The sequence below is a fragment of the Pteropus alecto genome, unplaced genomic scaffold, assembly GCF_000325575.1.
Source record: "Pteropus alecto unplaced genomic scaffold, ASM32557v1 scaffold72, whole genome shotgun sequence".
NCBI lineage: Eukaryota > Metazoa > Chordata > Mammalia > Chiroptera > Pteropodidae > Pteropus > Pteropus alecto.
Window position 1 is genome coordinate 22,942,869 of NW_006436811.1, and position 5,454 is coordinate 22,948,322.

The 5,454-nt window shown below is 33.1% G+C and overlaps 2 pseudogenes; both read left to right on the plus strand.

Moving 5' to 3' along the window:
- The first annotated feature begins 232 nt into the window (after nucleotides 1-232).
- LOC112481471 lies at nucleotides 233-338 on the plus strand (annotated as a pseudogene).
- Nucleotides 339-5,335: 4,997 nt separating this feature from the next.
- LOC112481457 lies at nucleotides 5,336-5,454 on the plus strand (annotated as a pseudogene).

The following is a 5,454-nucleotide window of genomic DNA, read 5'->3' on the forward strand; positions in this document are numbered from 1 at the left end:
ACTTGGTCCTACTCTCATCTATTCCTTTTATAAGCACCAAAATACAGGGCACGTCGGTTTGCTTCTCTCCACCTCCATCTCTGTAGTTAACCACCACATTTCAAGCCATCATCATCTTTCACCTGGCCTATTGCATAGCCTCATAAGTGGGCACATTGCCAAACCTTCCACAATCTATTTTTCATAAAGCAAGCCAGAGTGATCTCTTTTAACTCTAAATCTAGTAACACCAGTCTAGGGCCATGCCACTCTGAACGTGCCCGATCTCGTCTGATCTCGGACGCTAAGCAGTGTTGGGCCTGGTTAGTACCTGGATGGGAGACCAGGTGCTGTAGACATAAAAAGAATAAATAAATAGTATAAATAAATAAACCAATCTAGTAACACCAGACTACTGCTTAAAAACCTCTGTTGACTTCCTATTATTCAAAAGAATAAGTTTTAAACTCCCTTTTAATATCCTAAATGGCACTATATAACCTGGTTCCTGCCTACCTCCTAACATCATGTCATGCTACTGTCCCCCAAGTTTGTTACATTTCAACATACTATTCCTAAAACACACTAAGATTGTTTCCATTTCAAAGCCTTTGTGTTTGCTATTTCCTCTGTCAGGCTCCTAAAGCCACCTGCTCCTTTCATAAATCAGGTTTCATTTCCAAACCTGCCCCCCACTCTTCCACCCTCTATCTCTCAGCAGTCCTACTGGCTCTGTCTCCAAAGTATATTCCACATCCTACCACTTCTTTCCATCTTGACCATTACAGCCTTGGTGCATAATGACCTTCTAACTGATCACCCTGTTACCACTCTTGCTCACTGTAATGGGTATATACCAGGGCTCATGGACTATTAGGGAGCTCCAACAAACTTTCCAGTCCCTTTGGAACTATGTGGAGTCATGTCACTAGTTATAGTTAGTGAAACTTTTAAGTGACATGTGTCATGACTGGATTTGAGCTCTACTTTTCTTTCTTTAAATAGGCAACCACAAGACCTGGATACATTATTCACTACTTGTAGAAAGCAGTACAGAGTTGCCAGATAGGGAGTTTCATAGGAGCTATCTTGGACTTTGTGTGCTTCCAGTGTATCCCAGAAATTTTGGTATGTTGTTTTTTCATTTTTGTTCAGTTCAAAATATTTTTTAATTTTTCTCGAGACTTCCTTTTCGACCCATGGATTAATTAGAAGTGTATTGTTTTCAAGTATTTGGAGATTCTCCTATTTCCTTTCTGTTATTAATTTATAGGTTAATTGTATCATGATCAGAGAATATATTCTATGTAATTTTAATTTTTTTATAGTTTCAATTTTTTTATTTGGTTCTGGTTTCTTTTATAATCTAGAATATGCACATGTTTCATGTGCACTTAAAAATAATGTGTATTGGGTGGCATTTCTAGAAATGTCAATTAGACTCAGTTGGTTGATGATTAGTTCTGCTTTTTCTTTCTGATTATCTGTCTACTCATTCTATGAATTGAGAGATGAATTTTGACAACTCCAACTAACATTATGAATTTGTCTCTTTCTTCTTTCAGTTCTGCCCATTTTTGCTTCATGTATTTTGAAGCTCTGTTCTTAGGTTCACATCATTTAGGATTGTTAGGTCTTCCTGGGGAATCGATCCTTTATCATTACATAATGTCCCTCTTTATCACTGGTAATTTTTAAATTTTGAATTCTACTTTGTCTAATATGAACATAATCAGTCACTCTGGCTTTCTTTTTTTGATGTTTTTTTTTCCTACAGCTGTGCCAAGAGTTTTAAAAATTGTAAAAAATGCATAACAAAATTTAGCATCTTAACTATTTTTAATTGTACAGTTCAGTAGTGTTAAGTATATTCACATTGTTGTGCAAGAGATCTCTAAAAATTTTTCATCATATAAAACTGAAATTCTGTACCCATTGAACAATTCCCTACTTATTCCTCTCCCAGGCCCCTGGTGACCATCATTCTACTTTGTTTCTATAGATTTGACGACTTAAATACCTACTCCAGCTTTCTATTGATAGTGTCTGTATGATAAATATTTTTCATCCTTTACTTTTTTATAAAAATATGTTTATCGAGTTATATTTTATACGATATAATTTACCCAATTAAAGTGTGTGATTCAAAGATTTTTAGTATATTCACAGATATGTGCAACCATCGCCACTATCTAATTTTAGAATATTTTCATCACCCCCCCAAAAAAAGAACCCTATATTAATTAATAACTATTTCTCCTTTCTCCTAGCCCCAGGCTACCACTAACCTTTCTGCTTGTATGCATTTATCTATCCTGGTCATTTCACATAAATGGAAACATGCAATCTGTGCATGGCCTTTTGTGACCAGCTTTTTTCACTTAGCATACTCTTTTTCACATTTTATCCATGTTGTAGCATGTACCAATAATTCATTACTTTTTTAATAGATAAATATTCTATGGTATGGATTTAGCATAGTCTCTTGTTGACAGACAGACACCTGGACTGTTTCCACTTTTTGACTCATATGAACATATAATAGTAAGGAACATTAAGGGATAAGTTTTTTGTCTACATGTTTTCAGTTCTCTTAACTATATACCTAAGAGTGGAGATGCTAGGTCATATGGTTAACTTTATGTTTAACATTTTGATGTTTAACCATTTTCTAAAATGGCTACATTGTTTTACATTTCCAATAGTATTATGTGAGAGTTTCCATTTCTCCATATCCTCACCTACTCTTGTTATTGTTCATCTTGCTTATAGCCATCCTAGAAGGTATGATGAGGTGGTGTCTCATTGTGGTTTTGACTTTCATTTCCCTAATGACTAATGATGTGAAGCATCTTTTCACGTACTTATCGGTCATTTGTATACCTTCTTTGAAAAAATGCTTATTCAGATTATTTGCCCATTTTTTAATTAGGTTGTCTTTTTATTCTTGAGTTGTAAAAGTTCTTAATATAGTGTAGATACAAGCCCCTTATCAAATACATGATTTGTAATTTTCCTTCCATTTTGTTCATTGTCTTTTCATTTTCTTGATAGTGTCCTTTGAAGTGCAAAAATTCTAAATTTTTATAAAATCCACCTTACCCAACTTTTTCTCTGTGCTTGTGCTTTTGGTTTTATATCTTAGAAGGTTTTAATTATCCCAAGATTATAAAAATCTACTCCTGTTTTCATCTAACAGTTTTATAGTTTTAGATTTTACATTTAAGTCTATGATCCAATTTGAATTACTTTTGTGTATGGTCTAAGGAAAGGGTCCAACTTCAATCTTTTGCATGTGAATATCCAGTTGTACCAGTACCATTTGTTGAAGTAACTACTTTTCCCCCACTGAATTGTCTTGGCATCCTTGTTCAAATCAATAGACCATAATGTGAGGTTCATCTTACCTTCTAGACAGCTTATAGCCGATTCATGTTTTTTTATTATCCATTGTAACACTATCTTCTAATTATTGTTTATAACATTTACATTTAATGCAGTTGTTTATATGTTTGGATTTAGATGTAAAAATCTAAAAAATAATAATTAGCCCTTATGATTTGTGTTATTATAGGGATTCCATAAGAAACATTTTAGAAGACATTTGCTATTATAATTTCACTTAGTTAATTCGGAAATTTAGGAAGTTTAAGTTTTGAAGAGTTTACCCATTGTATATAGAATACAATATTGTATTATTATTAATTTTATATAATAAAATCAGGAGAAGACATAGAGTTGTCTCTATTTTTTAACTTTTTTATTGAGATATAATTGACATGTAACATTGTATTAGTTTTTAGGTATACAATATAATGATTAAGATATGTGTATACTGCAAAATGATCACTACAATAAGTTTAGTAAACATCCATCACCACACATAATTACAAACTTTTTTCTTGTGATGAGAACTTTTAAGATCTACTCTCTTAGCAACTTTTTTTTTACAGTCGAAAAGACAAGTTTTATTAGAAAGGAAAGTACACTTCCAGAAGTGGAAGTGGGCCTGAGCAAGAGAAGTGTAGCTCAAAAGGCTCTTAGCAACTTTCAGATACAATTCACCCTTGAAAAACATGGGTTGAAAATCCACATATAACTTTTGACTCCCCAAAACTTAACTACTAATAGCCTACTATTGACTATTTTTGATAAAATAGTAAACACATATTTTGTATGTTATATGTATTGTATACTGTATTCTTACAATAAAGCTAGAGAGAAGAAAATGTTATTAAGAAAAACATAAGCAAGAGAAAATACATTATAGTACTGTATATACTTATTGAAAAAAAATCCTCATATAAGTGGACCTGTGTAGTTCAAATGCCAGTTGTTCAAAGGTCAAATATATATAATACAGTGTTGTTAATTATAGTCACTTGTACTTTTTGACCCACTTCACCCATCCCCCACATACCCTTGCCTCTGCCAACCACCAATTTGTCCTCTGTATCTATAATTTCAGTTTTTTTTTTTAGATTCCACACATAAGTATGATCATACAACATTTGTCTTTCTGTGTCTGGCTTATTTCACTTAGCATAATGCCTCAAGTTCCATCCATATTGTTGCAAATGGCAAGATATCATTCTACTTATGGCTGAATAGTATTCCATTGTGTGGATGTGTCCATATATACGCGTATATATGTACACATATATACATATATATGTATATATATCACAGTTATATATATGTGTGTGTGTGTGTGTGTGTGTGTGTGTACACATATACAATTAATCACAGCTTTTCTATCTATTCATCTGTTGATGGATACTGATGTTTCCATGTCTTGGCTATTGTAAATAATACTGCAGTGGACAAGGGATGGATATAGAGCCGTCTTTAAGTCAGTATTATTAACTCATTCTGGTTATCCAAGGATTCATCTATTTATCAGAAAGAAATATTACACGAACCTTTTTAAATGCCATTTTAAACCTCGTATTTCAGAACCAGATGTTAAAGAATCTTTAAATCATGCTTCAAAGTTTCTATCTCATATTAACAGACTATTATTTACATGCACTTGTTCACATTTTAAAAACAAAATAAATGCAGTTTATCAAATTTTCTTTCTTGCAGACATTTTGAAAGAGTATTTGGGCTAGAATAATTCTAGAGTGAGTATAAAATATATATATTTTTAAATCAAGTAATCCACAATTTCCCAAGTGAGGGGAAAAGAGGAGGAAAACAGAAAAAAAAAAATTAAAAAGGGGAGAGGATCTGGTTTTAGGCAACTGAGAAATTATCTCTGTAAAGTCCTAATTCTCTTCCTTCTGCAAGGATAGTGGAGAAAGTTTAGATGCAGAAAAACACATTGCAGTTGATTTGAAAATACTCAGGCACAATCTACAGACATGCTGCCCTGAACGTGCCCGATCCCTTCTGATCTTAGAAGATAAGCAGCATTGGGCCCGGTTAGTACTTGGATGGGAGACCACCTAGGAATACCAGGTGCTGTAGGTG